General features: G+C 42.7%; 1 long non-coding RNA gene across 1 annotated transcript in view; it reads right to left on the reverse strand.

Annotated features, from left to right (window-relative positions):
- The window catches only part of LOC135106389 (uncharacterized), a 78048-nt gene that overhangs the window by 52647 nt on the left and 7699 nt on the right, over positions 1–17702 (reverse strand). Inside the window, exon 2 of the long non-coding RNA XR_010271277.1 lies at positions 2316–2386. This is a non-coding gene — a long non-coding RNA (uncharacterized LOC135106389). The remainder of the gene's footprint in view (positions 1–2315; positions 2387–17702) is intronic.

Below are 17702 nucleotides of genomic sequence, written 5' to 3' on the forward strand. Positions count from 1 at the left end.
TAGGTAGACAAACAAACAAATTTATAAACATAAACAATCGCATAATACATACAAGAAAAAAAAGACAGATTTAGCACTTATACGAACACATATATGAATGAACAAACAGGTAATGGCAGACACATAAACTGATGGAGTGTTCTACGAGGAATATAAAACAATAAGAAAGGCGTCCAGAATGAAACAGGAACTCACAAATAAGGAAACACTTACATAAGAAGACAGAGTGGCATAATATTATACAGACAGATTAAATATACACCTACATGAATAAATCAGTAAATAAATAAATCACAGCGCATTAAAAACAAGAGAAAAAAACACATTTCCAGCTGTATAAATAAGAGAAAACCACGTTAGATAATAAAAGAGACGTAAAAAAAATGAGGGAACAAAAAAAAAAATAAAGAGGAAATAAAGGGAAAGGGACCAAAGAGAAGGGAAAGGGGGGAGGGGGAGGGGGGTGAGAGGGATATTGGGCTACTGTGTGGATGAAATTTTGTGAGTTTCAGGTAAAATTCGGGCAATTAATTTTTGTTAATGGACGCTAGGGTTGTTTTATGAGACAGTGATGGGTGGGTGGGCAGGGAAGTGAGGGAGAAGAGCCCGCGCCGCCTCTCCCTCCCCTCCAGTCACCATCACTGTCACCATTATCTCTGTTATCATAATCCTTTTTCTCTCTCCAGCTTGTCACCGTATGTTTCTTTCCAAACCGTTTAGCTCGGAGCTCTTAAAATTTCACAGGTATCCACTGCCGCTAGTGTGTGAGTGTGTGGGTGTGAGTGTGTGGGTCTCTCTCTCTCTCTCTCTCTCTCTCTCTCTCTCTCTCTCTCTCTCTCTCTCTCTCTCTCTCTCTCTCTCTCTCCCGTCAGTATTCCCACACCACCTCACCGCTCTCTCTCTCTCTCTCTCTCTCTCTCTCTCTCTCTCTCTCTCTCTCTCTCTCTCTCTCTCTCTCACACACACACACACACACACACGCGAGTCGCAATTTCTGTAAGTCCCGCAAATCCCATCTCACTTTTTCCCTTTTCCTTTTCCTTCTCGTCCTTCATCTCCTCCTCGTCTTCAGCTTCCACTCTCCCTTCTTACTTCCTTCTTATCATCCTCTTACCCGACCATTTTTAACGCTTTTATTCTCCTATGCATCTTTTCCTGCTCTTCCTCCTTCTCCTCCTTTCTTTGGCAGCTCCATCATTCGTTCGCTTCACCGTCACCTAACCATTAAACGGCCCGCAATAATCGTTCATCAGGGCAGGTCATTTACTACGACAAAATCGACATTGGAGCTGGATTAACTGGGATAACTTAAGGGCATTTTAGCTCCGACGAAGATAAATGACGAAGGCGATGAAGCGATGAAAGGTTAATGACAGGACAGCCTATCAGGTGAGTGGCGGTGGTGGTGGTGGTGGTGGTGGTGCTAGGTGATGGCAGTGCAGGAGGAGAAGGAGAATAGGAAGAGAGACGTTTTGGAGATAAGGGGAAAGATATAGGAGGGTCGGAACAAAACACAAATAGAGTGATAATGAGAGGAGTTAGAGTGACTGAGTGAATGAGTGGAAGGGGCGTGAGGAGGGATGAGGTAGGAAGGGGTGAGCTGGCTAAGTGAAGAGAGTAAACAGTGATTAGAAAGGAGAGAATGAGGGAGAGGGATGGAAGTGAAAGGGGTGTGCGGGAACAAGAGGCGACGAGGTGTAAGGAATGGATGAAGACAGGCACGCAGTAGACGAGAAATACACACACACACGTAATGACACCCTGCGAATGAGAGAGAAGAAAGATAATAAACGAGTGGAATATTCAAGTAGAACAGGAAATGGCAAAAATGAAAAATAGTCACGGCAGCTAATTGTGTGTATACAAACTTACAGATAAAGGTCACCACAATATGCAAAGGGTGGCATGATTTATTCTCATTTCACCAACACGTGTATGCACGCAAACACACATGCACGAGCGCACACATTTATGTTTTATTACAGCAGTTGTTGTTTTAGGTGTGCCAGTGTTGGGAGTAAAATTACTACATCAGCGAATATTAAGAAGTGAAATCAATAGTTTATCGCGGGAGTAAAGAGTGACACTGCAGTAATTAAGGACCAGTGTTAGGAGTAAAATTATTGTATCAGCGAATATTAAGAAGTGAAATCGCGCTTCTGTCAAGAGTAAAGAGTGATACTGCTGAAATTAAGGATACGTTAGATCCCCAGACAGCCAAGCACTCTGGGATCCAATACACAAAAAAACAGCGTCACAAAAAAATACACTACAAATGATGGAAGAACATTAAGTGGCAGGTAGTCACTACTCACATTCCCGGGGCGTGGTGAGGGAGGCGAGGGGCGGCAGGGATCGTCATCGCCTTTCGTGTGGACTTCCGTGTCTGTCAAAGAAAATAATTTAGTGATAAAGACTGCATTACGAAACTCCCGCACGGATAAATCCAGACCATCGACTTCGGCAACAGCGCCAATGAGTCTGCAGATGCCAGCGATCGCCAACTCCCATCGCAGAGAAGGCAGAGATCTTAAATAAATTAATTTTGAGGCAGTTGTTAAGAGATGAAGTCTGGTATTCATATGTATAGGTTCTGTGAAAGTTCAAACAATTCTGACCATAAGTTGTACTCACATAAGGGTGGTCAGTCGGGTGTGGGAGGCCTTAGGGTCAAACGGGACTCAGAAAAATGTTACGTGCCGTGTCTTGTCACACACTTACTTACAAGGCTTTTCCCACAATTCCCTTATATGACAATGCTTCATCTGACACAGTGAAACACAAATATTAACTATTAGCGTAAAAAATTCGGCGCACGTGCAACGAGACTGGCAGGTTTGTTTACATCCAGTAGTGCAATCTCAAACTACGATTGTTCCACGATACGAAACTCTTTTACAACAATTATGACGCACCAATGACAGGCTTGATCATAACGGCAAATAATCTCATTGCAAAAATTTTATCGTTTTTATTTTCGTCTTCAATATAACTTATCAACTTTAGATATAACAAGTGTTCCTAAGTCAAGACGGCATGTCACTCACCATACTTCTTTTCATGCGAACGTTTATACTGTATCTTAGCTTTTATTGTCCATTTTATTTGCATATTTCTATTTTCAAAATTACACATTTTCATTAAAGTGATAGAAAGCTACATAAATTATAGTAATTAGAGTTGACAGCACAATAATATGATGAATTAATCCATCTGGCGCTGTTGGGCATCTGCAGAGATTTATTGATGGCCCCATGGTGGGTAGTGATAAAATAATAATCAAACAAACAAACAAACAAACAAGAAGCAGCAGCAGCAGGAGCAGCAGCAGCACCTGCAGCAGCAATAACAAAAAAACGGGTTCTAAATCTGTTAAGAGTTCGACCTTTTAGTGAAAATCAGTCAGCTCAGACCATAACCTATTCACATAAAAATTTTGAATATATAACCAATAAAAGCAAGTACTACACAGGTGTGCGCACATTCCTATTCAGTAAGTTATTATCAAGCGTATAAATGAAAAAAAAAAAAACAACAACGAAACTTTCCAATCCAGCACGAAAAGGAATAACAGATACGAAGTTGTGTAAGTCATCATGAGAATTTAATAACACACCAACCTCATCAATACAAAAAACAGAATTTCTCACTCTTGTACCAAAGGAACTTATTTATTTATATATATGTTGATCGAAAGATTAAATATACACAAACGTCATATCACGACGCTACATCGGAGAGAGAGAGAGAGAGAGAGAGAGAGAGAGAGAGAGAGAGAGAGAGAGAGAGAGAGAGAGAGAGAGAGAGAGAGTCTAGTGCAGGTTTATAGTTTGGTATGAGAAGACGCCATTGACAGCAGAAGGAATGATGGAGCTGTTCAATCCTTCTAGTGCCTGAGGTAGTATTTTCTGTTCAAGTCTTAAAATATTGTTAATTTAGACGTATTGCGATCGTTAGTAATAAAAAAGTAAACACCACCTCGCCTTTCCATATATCGTCAACTAATAATTCCTCTTGCGTTTCACTATATTCCTCACTTATCGTAGCGCTGTGTGACCTTTGATGTCTGGCTCTTCTTCTGGCTCAATTTACTCACTCGTTCACTGCCGCGGGTGCAAACTTGACTTTATTGGCACGGTGAGGTATGATTTTACTTATTGCTTCTTTTGGTGCCGCAGTGAAATGTGTTGTGGTCTTATTTTGTATTGATACGACTGACTTATTACTTTATTTGCAAGATGATATATAGTTCTATTTATCCTCTCTCTCTCTCTCTCTCTCTCTCTCTCTCTCTCTCTCTCTCTCTCTCTCTCTCTCTCTCTCTCTCTCTCTCTCTCTCTCTCTCTCTCGGGGAAAAGCCACAGCAGTCAAAGAGTTAAGAGTGAAAATATTTAAAATCGATAAATCACTCTTCTCTAGCTGACTTTATTTCAGGAGTAATAAAATAACGAGCTTTATTTCCACTTTTTGTGTCCCATGGGTGGCCTCCTTCACGCATAAGATAAACCGTGAATCGCGTGGTTTCGTCCAAGGAAGATGACTATCCGAGTTGTGGTGACTCTGCAAGTATACCATGAAATACAGCCAAGAGTTAGATACGAGGTTCACAGGATTACCAACAGGCGGACGACAAGATATAGCAAGTTCAAGTTCCAAACGAGACAGGATGAAACTCGTCCTCACATGAGTAGCAGACGACTGGGATGAATTCAATACTCAACTTTAAACTATTTCACTGAGCGCAAATATAATAACACACTAAAAGGTTGAAACTAATAAATAATGTCCCTTCTGCTGTCAATGTTGTTTATCCATATTAAATTTTCACTAAACCATTTTATTAAGTTTAAGGAGAAGCCATAGAGGTGAAGGGGTTAAAAGTCCTGAGACAATAGGGAGCCTCAGATTACGATGAGACAAATAAATGGATAGGAATGATAGGTCGGTAGTCATGATGATAATGCTGAGACAATAGGGAGCCTCAGAATATGATTAGACAAATTCATGGGATCGTGGTGGGGGATGAAACAGGATTTAGCTGAACTTTATTCCTCTAACAATTCGACAACTGTCTTCCTGAGAGTACAAAGGGGAGCGGTGACAGCTTGCATTCACTTCCAGCGGATCAGAGTGTAGGTCCGTCTGGGGAAGTCGGACCTAGACAAACCTACAAGCTGATCCGCTGGAAGTGTTTGTACTCTTTAAAGAAGACAGTTGTCGAAACGTTACAGAAATACAGTTGTGCTACATCCTGCGTTCCATCACCACCACAATCTCACTCACTACTCCAAATCTATACAACACCAAGGCATGGGTAGGAATGACAGGCGGACACTGGTAAGCACAAACACGTTCTATGGTGGGACTGCCACATATAGACCTACAGGATTTATGAATCTTTCCTCACGTTCTCATGACCTTATGCCTCACCGTATCAATATAGTCAGTCAAGGGCGCACAAGAGCAGTAGTGAGGCGCACTGCAATCAACACGCTCAAACACCATCTTGGCCTCGGCCATTACCAGCGTGATGCAGGCAGCGGGAGGAAGTGTGGCGCTGACAGCCAACTTGGTAACAAGATTTGCAACACACCAGCCACACCTCCACCAAATACACCAAGAGGTCTGTGTGCTCTATATGACCGCGTAATTCAATTCTCTCTCTCTCTCTCTCTCTCTCTCTCTCTCTCTCTCTCTCTCTCTCTCTCTCTCTCTCTCTCTCTCTCTGTTTCTGTCAAGACGCACGGTTCTCGAATCTGTTTTCCTTGTAATTTATTCATTCCAGATACAAAATGTCCTCCATCCAAATCTATTCTGGAGGAAAGGAGGATGAGGTGAATGTGCAGGAGGAAGAGGAGGAGGAGGAGGACGAGGAATATTAAGGAATACAAAGTAAGACCAAACAGCAACAGATCTTAAGGTCCTTACTAAGGCTGTCTGGGTAACTGTTCCACGCAAACTATTAGGGGCAGATACAGGATAATACAAGAGAAGGCTCCTCCCCACTCACACATCCCTCCAGCCGAGGAGGAGGAGGAGGAGGAGGAGGAGGAGGAGGAGGAGGAGGAGGAGAGAGAGAGAGAGAGAGAGAGAGAGAGAGAGAGAGAGAGAGAGAGAGAGAGAGAGAGAGAGAGAGAGAGAGAGAGAGAGAGAGAACGCCGAATTAAAAATTGAAACTCCCAGGAAACGTTAGCAAATTTACCCGCCTGGAAGACAGACAGAAAGGAAGGAGGAAGAAAAGCACTCGGGGTGCATTTTAAAGTTTTGGCCACGACAGTAGTTAAGATTTCATCCATTATGCATCAGTAACCGACGCTAAACTGTTATATTCTCTCTCTCTCTCTCTCTCTCTCTCTCTCTCTCTCTCTCTCTCTCTCTCTCTCTCTCTCTCTCTCTCTCTCTCTCTCTCTCTCACAAACACTCACACACATCAAAATCTCGTAATATTTATAAAAAACTAAACCTAACAAATAATAATAATCTTAATTGTGCCAAGCAGGACTACCCACTTATCTGCAGCACATCTGAAAAAAAGCAATTTCACTGATTTCACTGGAGACTTACAGTGATTTCATAGAGATAAACGGACAGACAGATAGTTCGCTGACCATAACTACATACAAAAAATTACCCCCATCCCTCTCTCTCTCTCTCTCTCTCTCTCTCTCTCTCTCTCTCTCTCTCTCTCTCTCTCTCTCTCTCTCTCTCTCTCTCTCTCTCTCTAATATAACAAGTCTTTTGATGAACCCACCATTCCAATATGGGACTAAAATTACAGGAGTGCGGGCCAACCACAGTGATGGTGATGGTGATGGTAGTGACCGGCAGATAGTGAGGGATGGTGACTGTTGTAGCGGTAGCAGTGATGGTGATGAGGCAAGCGGTGATGGTGACAGTGATAGCGTATGGGAAAGCATTAAAACTGGTATTGGTGACGGTAGGGGGAAGTGATCGTGGTGTGCTGGTGACGGTGACGGTGAAGGTAACACGTGACGGACGGCTTGTGATGGTACGGTGAATGAAGCGACGCGCCGTCATAGTGAACGAAAATGACCGATTAGCGCTTCCCATTTGGAGAGAGAGAGAGAGAGAGAGAGAGAGAGAGAGAGAGAGAGAGAGAGAGAGAGAGAGAGAGAGAGATGAAAACAAAAAGAAAAACAAAGGGGGAAAAGAAACGTAAAAATTACTTAATGGTACTGGAAAAAAAAGGATTAAGCAAGAAAAAAAAAATCAGGAAGCATAAAAATAAGGAGAGAGAAAATAAGAATGTATGTAAATAGGGAAAAAGGGAGATAGACGACCACCCCAACACACACACACACACACACACACATGCATATTTTTTAACCTTTTTTTCCTCCCTGTTCACTCCCTCCCCTAGGAAAAGACCACAACAGGACCCGGACGATCAAACAGTTCCGGATTCCACAACAATAAAAATGAAATAAAAGGAAAAGAAAAAAGCAAAGGGAAATAAAAATGAGGCTTTCACTGTTTGCTTCTCTTCCTTCCGCTTTTCCTCCCAGCCCTTTTTTTTATCATGTTTCCTCCCTCCTTCCGCAATTCCTCGTGGAGACTGCGGCGTTCTTACGAATCTGGCAAGAGGCAAGAGACGAGAAGGAAAGGAGTAGAGAGAGAAAGAAAGACAAATATGGGGGAGGAGTGGGGGAGGGGAGAGGGAAGAGTAAAGAAGGGAGGGCAAACAGCAGGAAATGCCTCACAGTAAATGTCAGAGGAGGAGGAGGAGGAGGAGGAGGAGGAGGGAGAACATTTGTAGTAGCAGTGGTAGTAATGGTAGTAGAGGAAAAAGAGAGAGGCAGGGATAATGTGAAAGTCAGGAAAGGAGGAGGAGGAGGAGGAGGAGGAGGAGGAGGAGGAGGAGGAGGAGGAGGAGGAGGAGGAGGAGGAGGAGGAGGAGGAGGAGGAGGAGGAGGAGGAGGCTTAGGGAAAGAGAGACAAGAGAGGGAAAAGTTAGAGGGAGCATAAGATAGAACAACGGTGATGAGAGGGAGGTGGAAACACTGACGATTTTAAAGAGAGAGAGAGAGAGAGAGAGAGAGAGAGAGAGAGAGAGAGAGAGAGAGAGAGAGAGAGAGAGAGAGAGAGAGAGAGAGAGAGAGAGAGAGAGAGAGAGAGAGAGAGAGTAATGTTAGAGGACTTTCCGTACATCTATGGGACGTTTTGATGTGGAGTCATTTGTTGAAGGGGAGGGAGGGAGGGATGGGGGAAAAAAGGGAGGGGCGAATAAAGAGAACACGGAAGAGGAATGGTGAAAGGGACAGACATAGAGAGATAAAAGGAGAGGAAACAAAATACTTATAAATAAAGAGTATGAGAGAGAGGAAGGGGTGGAAATGATAAAGGAGGAAGAATTGCAGGTAAAAAAAAAAAAAAGAAAAGGAAAAAGAAAAGGAAAAGAAAAAGTGGGAGGAAAGAGAAAAGTCAGTTAAATTATTCAAAGGGTTCTTATTTTACTGCTTCTATCATTTTCATTTTTCATTCACTCTTGTCGAATTTCTAATTTATTGTTATTATTATTATTATTATTATTATTATTATTATTATTATTATTATTATTATTATTATTATCATTATTATTATTATTATTATTATTATTATTATCAGCATTACTACTACTACTACTACTACTACTACTACTACTACAAGTGATTCTAGTCAGTAGTAGTAGTAGTAGTAGTAGTAGTAGTAGTAGTAGTAGTAGTAGTAGTAGTAGTAGTAGTAGTAACAGCAGCAGCAGCAGCAGTTAGTAACATAATAACAATTAGTAAAAATTATGTGTCCCTGTGTACTATATGTATACTTTCTCTCTCTCTCTCTCTCTCTCTCTCTCTCTCTCTCTCTCTCTCTCTCTCTCTCTCTCTCTCTCTCTCTCTCTCTCTCTCCCTTACACACACACACACACACACACACACACACACGTGAGACGCCTGTGCATTCATAATCCCATTTCATCCATCATCTTCACAACAATTCATCCAACCTTCCACCGCGCATCATCATTCATCACCTTCTTTCACAACATCCTTTCCTAGTCATCTGGTGGCGAGGCAAGAGGGAACGATAAGGGATGTAAACACACTTAAAAGGCTCCTGCATAAACACTTTCAAGAGCATCCTTACTGAGAAAGAGATAAGACTGATCCAATACTCAGCCCAGATACAACTTTAATACTGCGAAATTTTTACCGAGATTAATGGACGAGTAAAAATTTCATATGCGTATAGAAAAATACTATATACATCCGCTCAAATTCCGGGATAATATGCATACCGAAGAGTAGAAAAGATGGCGTAATGAAATACTTGCATGGATAAAAAGAGGGAGAAAAATAAAAGTGTTAAGCCGGATTGGAAGTTTAGCGTGAAGAGCAGAGAGCTTGCTGGGATCCACGCAGGCCCAGCAGAGCGCCCCGCCACCGCCTCACCTGCGCAGTAATCAACGTCATGCACAGGTAACTGGATCAGGAGATAATTGCCGAGTGTGAACTGTCAACACACCCACACAGAAGCAGACAGATACAGACAGACACACCCACAGAGGCAGGGAGACATGCAGACACACACCCACACACGTTCCACCTCCCATGTCTATTTGTTCGTCTATTTGTTTTCGCTTCATCCCCCAAATCCATCACGCTGACATTGGTATCAACACAGAGAATGCCTATCATGATTGTTTTTAATTTTTTCCGCCAGTACAGTCAACATTGCCAGCACTACAACACGCGGGAAGCAAATATTATATAACCGGGTTAATGAACAGCAGGTGTGACTGATGCAGTAGTGTGTCAGCGGGAAATGCAGGTAAATACACAGTACCTAAATTATCTGCTTCCCGGTGAATGGGCTTTGGTCTCTTGTTTAAAAACCGCGGCCTGCAAGCGAACAATGCCACAATGAGCGGATATTATCAGTGCAAATGCCTTAATTAGTCACAAAAAAAAAAAAAAAAGCATATCTCATTTGGCTGGACTGTGTCTACTGTGATTCTCATTACCTGGAGTACCTACTTAATAAACATGTATTAATGAATGTATCATCATTTTAATATTAATGCTGATTCATAGGTTATTTCATTAAATCTCTCTCTCTCTCTCTCTCTCTCTCTCTCTCTCTCTCTCTCTCTCTCTCTCTCTCTCTCTCTCTCTCTCTCTGAGCTATATGACCTTTTTGTTATGACACCAAAATCTCTCTCTCTCTCTCTCTCTCTCTCTCTCTCTCTCTCTCTCTCTCTCTCTCTCTCTCTCTCTCTCTCTGTCTCATCGTTAAGCACAGCACACCGACACTCCAGGTGCTTCTCCTTAACTGGCAACGATTAAGGTAACAAGGTCGACTATCTTTAGCGTCCAGGCTTCTCCGATCACACCTGAGGCAAGTGCTCCGTGTCCCCAGACTGGCCGGGAAAGACCGTCTCTCCTCCTTGCAAGGTTATGTGAAGAGGATCTGCGAACAATATTTTTCTCTGGAATTTTGTTTAGTGTATCGTATAGATTTCCATTTAATGACTTGATATTTGGATGGTGGTATTGTGGATAAGGGGTGGGCTCTCTCTCTCTCTCTCTCTCTCTCTCTCTCTCTCTCTCTCTCTCTCTCTCTCTCTCTCTCTCTCTCTCTGCTTTATATTTCTCCCCTTCTTATTTCATTTCTGCTCATTCGGCTCTATCTTTTCTTCTCTCTCTCTCTCTCTCTCTCTCTCTCTCTCTCTCTCTCTCTCTCTCTCTCTCTCTCTCTCTCTCTCTCTCTCTCTCTCTGCTTTATATTTCTCCTCTTATTCCATTTCTACTCATTCGGCTCTCTCTCTCTCTCTCTCTCTCTCTCTCTCTCTCTCTCTCTCTCTCTCTCTCTCTCTCTCTCTCTCTCTCTCTCTCTGTCTGTCTGTCTCCCACATGCATTTCAATTTGCCTTATGTGAAAGGAAATTCTACTCGTTTATCTAGTCACAGTTGTAATTACGTTCATCGGTCGACGAGCCTCGGCATATTGCATATAGATTGCCATGTGAACCTCCGAGTATTGGCTGGGATGTATAGCCGCAATGCATGGGCGCCAGGTGAAAATACGGCAAGGTAGCGAGCGACACAGGAAGACAAACTTGTTGTTGTCCCTGATGCTTGACCTATACACACGATCACTAAGCCTCGTATCCCTAAACATTTTGGGCTTCCATTAGGAGTGTTTGGGAGTTTGGGAGTGTTTTCAAAGGCCAGAGGTCATTGGTTAGCTTCTTATAGTGCTTTTCCATATGAACGGTGTAAAAGTCTTGTTAAACTATCATTAAAGTTTATGGCTTCGTATTCTTCAACACTTTCAATTTCCACTGTGATTGCCTGGGACTGCTTTCAAAGGCCACAGAGATTATTAGTTGTATATGTTTTTCCACATGAGTGACCGTAGGACGTTTCCCCTTCCCAAAAATAGCCTTAAAAGAAATATCAAAATTCAATTACAATACTTTAAAGAGCGGGGACGAAAAAATGTCAGACCTCGGCTTTGTTAAATATCACAAAAATCCTATAGAGTGGTTGCCAGAGATATGATTAGTTAGGTTCTTATGCTTTTCCACGTGAACGATATAGAAGTATCGATAAGCTATTACTAAATCCAAGAAAACACCCTTGAAAACTCCCAACAAATTTTCCTAAAACTCGGTGGCCAAAGATATAATCAATTCAGTTCGTATGATACTTTCCACATGAGCGGTGTAGAAATATCGTTAAGCTTTCACTAAAATCAAGAAAACCCTTATCAAATTTCCCTGGAACATCGACAGCAGAGATAATTAGTAAACGTACGTTCTTATGATGCTTTTCGACATGTTAAACTCACTAAATTTGTGAAAACCCTTGAAAACCCCATCACGTTTCCCTAAAATATATTGAAACAGGTCGAGACGGACAGCGAAGCATTTGAGAACAGGAAGTAAGGTATACAACGCGCCACACCACCGTCCCGGATCGCCAACAGCCAATACAAACACGGCATAACAACGATATACACTCAGGAATACGCTACCCATGTTTCCTGAGCTAATATTGACCAGACACCGTTACTCCCATGTTGCCGCCGTGTTAAACGACCCGAGCAGCAACACGGCAACACCAAAACTTAGCTACGTGTTTACACCTTCAGCGGGAAAGGGGTGAGTGCCATCTGTTGAGCGTACCGGAAACTTCATAGGGGTGAATTATGGCCCTCTGCTGATGAAGGACTGTGGATTGAGTTAGTGTGTGTGTGTGTGTGTGTGTGTGTGTGTGTGTGTGTGTGTGTGTGTGTGTGTGTGTGTGTGTGTGTGTGTGTGAGGAGACGGAGGCAAGGAAAAGAAGATGGAAGGAAAGGAATGGAGAGGAGAGAGGAGGAAAAGTAGAAAAGGAGGAAGAGGCAAAGGAAGAGCACCAAGAGGAGGAGGAGGAGGAGGAGGAGGGGTGATGCCGGCGTGGCTTTCATATAAATCGAGTCTCGAAGAAAAATTGGTTCCCGGTGGTAATTTACGATTTTCTCACACACACACACACACACACACACACACACACACACACACACACACACACACACACGTGTTTCTTCACTTGACGGTCGGTAATTTCACAAGGAATATTAAATAAAAGTCAATTACGGTATGAATATAAAATAAGTGATCGTAGGACGTTCCCCCTTCCCAAAAATAGCCTTAAAAAAAAAAAAGATATCAAAATTCAATTACATCACTTTAAAGAGCGGGGACGAAAAAATATGTCAGACCTCGGCTTTGTAATGCAATTCATTATAAGCCTAATTCAGCCGGACGCCGCGGAGAATTTTTAATAAATGATCGTCATACTGGAATTTGCATTTAATTATTGTAGGCCTTTGTGAGGTGCTCGGCGGGTCGAACTATTAACCCTTTCTGTAACATATTACCCGACATCAAACTTGACGGTAATGCAAACAAAGGAAGAACAAGCATCAAACACAAAGGAAGAACAAGCCTCAAACACGAAAAGAAGAACAAGTATCAAACACAAAGAAAGAACAAGTATCAAACACAAAGGAAGAACAAGCCTCAAACACAAAGGAAGAACAAGCCTCAAACACGAAGGAAGAACAAGTATCAAACACAAAGAAAGAACAAGTATCAAACAAAGTAAGAACAAGCTTGAAAGAGAAAGAACAAGTATCAAACACAAAGGAAGAACAAGCCTCAAACACAAAGGAAGAACAAACCTCAAACAAAGAACAAACCTCAAACACAAAGAAAGAACAAGCCTCAAACACAAAGGAAGAACAAGCCTCAAACACAAAGGAAGAACAAACCTCAAAGGAAGAAAAAGCCTCAAACACAAAGGAAGAACAAATCTCAAACACAAAGGAAGAACAAGCTTGAAACAAAGAAAGAACAAGTATCAAACACAAAGGAAGAACAAGCTTGAAACAGAAAGAACAAATATCAAACACAAAGGAAGAACAAACCTCAAACACAAAGAAAGAACAAGCCTCAAACACAAAGAAAGAACAAGCATCAAACAAAGGACAAACCTCGAACACAAAGGAAGAACAAGCCTCAAACACAAAGAAAGAACAAGCATCAAACACAAAGGAAGGACAAACCTCGAACACAAAGGAAGAACAAGCCTCAAATAAACGACAAACCTCGAACACAAAGGAAGAACAAGCCTCAAACAAATGAACAAACCTCGAACAAAAAGGAAGAACAAGTCACAAACACAAAGGAAGAACAAACCTCGAACACAAAGGAAGAACAAGCATTAAACACAAAGGAAGAACAAGCATCAAACACAAAGGAAGAAAAAGTATCAAACACAAAGGAAGAACATCGAACACAAAGGAAGAACAAGCATTAAACACAAAGGAAGAACAAGCCTCAAACACAAAGGAAGAACAAGCATCAAACACAAAGGAAGAACAAGCATCAAACACAAAGGAAGAACAAGCATCAAACACAAAGGAAGAACAAGCCTCAAACACAAAGAAAGAGCAAACCTCGAACACAAAGAAAGAACAAGCCTAGAATACAAAGAACAACCATCAAATACAAAGGAAGAACAAGCCTAGAATACAAAGAAAGACCAAGCACCAAACACAAATGAAGAAAAAGCACTAAACACAAAAGAAGAGCAAGCCTTAAACACAAAGGAAAAACAAGCCTCGAACACAAAGGAAGAACAAACCTCGAACACAAAGGAAGAACAAGCCATAAACACAAAGGAAGAACCTCGAACACAAAGGAAGAACAAGCATTAAACACAAAGGAAGAACATCGAACACAAAGGAAGAACAAGCATTAAACACAAAAGAAGAACAAGCCTCAAACACAAAGGAAGAACAAGACTCAAACGCAGAGGAAGAACAAGCATCAAACACAAAGGAAGAACAAGCCTCAAACACAAAGGAAGAGCAAACCTCGAACACAAAGGAAGAACAAGCCTCAAACACAAAGAGTAAACCTCGAACACAAAGGAAGAACAAGACTAGAACACAAAGAAAGAACAAGTATCAAACACAAAAGAAGAACAAGCCTCAAACAAAGGAAGAACCTCGAACACAAAGGAAGAACAAGCCTCGAACACAAAGAAAGAACAAGTATCAAACACAAAGGAAGAACAAGCCTCAAACACAAAGGAAGAACTTCGAGCACAAAGAAAGAACAAGCCTCGCGTGATGGAGTGAGGGAGAGAACGCTGCTGTCTTGGGTCGTTTTGTTGGTCATTCGGCTATTTTACTTTTGATACGGTGTGTGTGTGTGTGTGTGTGTGTGTGTGTGTGTGTGTGTGAGCTTTCCTTACACTCTGAGGTTCTTGTTTCTTGATTATTTCATCTCTTTGCTACGGTATTTGTCACTGCTTCGTTACGTTACTCCTTTGTTACGTTACTCCTTTGTTACGTTATTTCTTCATTACGTTACTCCTTCGTTACGTTACTCCTTCGTTATGTTACTTTTTTGTTATGTTACTCCTTCGTTATGTTATTCCTTCGTTACGTTACACCTTCCTTACGTTACTCCTTCGTTATGTTACTTTTTCGTTATGTTACTCCTTCGTTATGTTATCCCTTCGTTACGTTACTCCTTCGTTACGTTACACCTTCGTTATGTTGCTCCTTCGTTACGGTATTCCTTCGTTACGCTATTCCATCGTTACATTACTTCTTCGTTACATTATTCCTTCTTTACGTTACTCCTTCGTTATGTTACTCCTTTATTATATCACTCCTTCGTTACGTTATTCCTTCGTTATGTCACTCCTTCGTTACGTTACTCCGTTATGTCACTCCCTTGTTACGTTATTCCTTCGTTATGTTACTCCGTTATGTCACTCCCTTGTTACGTTATTCCTTTGTTATGTTACTCCGTTATGTCACTCTCTTGTTACGTTATTCCTTCGTTATGTCACTCCTTCGTTACGTTACTCCGTTATGTCACTCCCTTGTTACGTTATTCCTTCGTTATGTTACTCCGTTATGTCACTCCCTTGTTACGTTGTTCCTTCGTTGCGTCACTCCCTCGTTGTTACTCCTTCATTAATCATTCCTTCGTTACGTCACTTCCTCGATGTTACCCCTTCGTCACTTCACCCACCGCTACTTTACTCCTTCCTTGCGTTACCCCTTAAGTTACGTCACAGCATTACATCACTCCATGACGTCACTCCTCCGTTACGTCACTTCTTCGTTGCTTCACCCATTCTTTTTCGCTCCTTTGAACACGAAAGAGCCTAAGTAATATCCACGACCGCAGTACCCATTCTCAACACCCACTAACTCCTACACCCACCCACACAAAAGTTCAATAACATTACAAAAACAATGACGTAAAACTACTGGCCACTATTGAAACCGTAACAAAACAAATCTAGATGCTGTTCTCTCTCTATATATGTACAACAACCTTCTCTTCTTCCTCCTCCTCCTATTTTATCCCTCTATCGACTTCCTGCCCCGGCGTGGTATTCCTGAGTTAGCATTCCTTCTCTCCTCCATTCCACAATACCCTAAAGAAGACTACAAAGATATGTAGCAGGGTCAAGTTTAAAGGTGAATTCTGTCTTAGTGTCCCATACCGTGAAATACGAGTAATACAAGCCAAGGTATGGGTGTTGTGAAGCTCGTATGTTGACTATAGGAGGAAAAAAAAACAGCATCACACACACACACACACACAGAGAGAGAGAGAGAGAGAGAGAGAGAGAGAGAGAGAGAGAGAGAGAGAGAGGAGAGGAGAGGAGAGGAGAGGAGAGGAGAGGAGAGGAGAGGAGAGGAAAGGAAAGGAAAGGAAAGGAAAGGAAAGGAGAGGAGAGGAGAGGAGAGGAGAGGAGAGGAGAGGAGAGGAGAGGAAGGATGGATGGATGGATGGATGGATGGATGGATGGATGGATGGATGGATGGATGGATGGACGGACGGGTGGAAGGAAGGAAGGAAGGAAGGAAGGAAGGAAGGATGGATGGATGGATGGATGGATGGATGGATGGAAGGATACGTGGATGAATGGAGACAGATGGACGGATACATGAAAATAGATTAAAAATAAAGAAAAATACAAACGAGAGAGAGAGAGAGAGAGAGAGAGAGATCCTTCTGTCCCTCTTGACCACCCGCACAACAGCGACAGGCCCGCGTCCTCGTAACACAAAGCAGGTTACACATAAACCCGATTAGATACAGCACAACTTGGTCAGGGAGGGAGGCGGAAGTCACAGGCAATTCCGGGGGCCTTTTCTTTCCTCCCCTCCTGCATCCACGAGTACTGAAGGAAAGGGACCCTCTCTCTCTCTCTCTCTCTCTCTCTCTCTCTCTCTCTCTCTCTCTCTCTCTCTCTCTCTCTCTCTCTCTCTCTCTCTTTGTAGGTCTCAAATCCCACAGTAATGTTATTGCCGCCCTCTAAGAACGCCAGATACTGCCGCTGAATATACAAAAGGCTCTCTATACATTCCCATCAAACTGTCTCGTACACTTGACTTCGAGAGAGAGAGAGAGAGAGAGAGAGAGAGAGAGAGAGAGAGAGAGAGAGAGAGAGAGAGAGAGAGAGAGAGAGAGAGTCTTTCAAAGTGTTATTTAAAAGTCTTCTTGAAGGGAGAGGGCGAGAATTCCTCCTCCTCCCCCTTCTCTTCCTGCTACTGCTTCTTCTCCTCCTCCTCTTCTTCCTCCTCTTCCTCCTCCTCCTCCTAGTCCAGTGGGTTCGTTGCGTCGCGTTGGGATGGGAAGGGAAGGGAAGGGAAGGGAAGGGAAGGGAAGGGGAGTCCAGCCATCCACCGCCAAACTCATTAGTCTGCCATTTACGGTTTTATAACTTCGCCGACAATTCCCTCAGAAACTTTCTTCCCCCGAGCAAGCAAAGTTGGACTCCCTTCCTTTCCCCCTGTCCTCCAATTGGCCCAATAATCGCCCGCCTTCGAGTCGCCTTCCCTCCCTCTGAGCGGCCTGCGTACAGCCAGCCGCCCTGCCCAAGAATGTGCGTCTCAACTTTTCTGAAGGAGCCTTAGAGAGACGTTATGTACACCCGACACCATTGTCTGCTGAGTTTTAAACGTTCTCTTATCAGCTTGAATTCTCTCCCACCTTCCTTCCTTCCTTCCTTTATCCTCATCCTCCTTCTCGTGCTCCTCTTACTTCACTTCCCACCTTCCTCCTCCTCCTCCTCCTCCTCCTCTTCCTCCTCCTCCTCCTCCTCTGTCTCCTCCTCCTCCTGCCTG

This window comes from Scylla paramamosain, chromosome 13 (genome assembly GCF_035594125.1).
Source record: "Scylla paramamosain isolate STU-SP2022 chromosome 13, ASM3559412v1, whole genome shotgun sequence".
NCBI classification, from domain to species: Eukaryota; Metazoa; Arthropoda; class Malacostraca; order Decapoda; family Portunidae; genus Scylla; species Scylla paramamosain.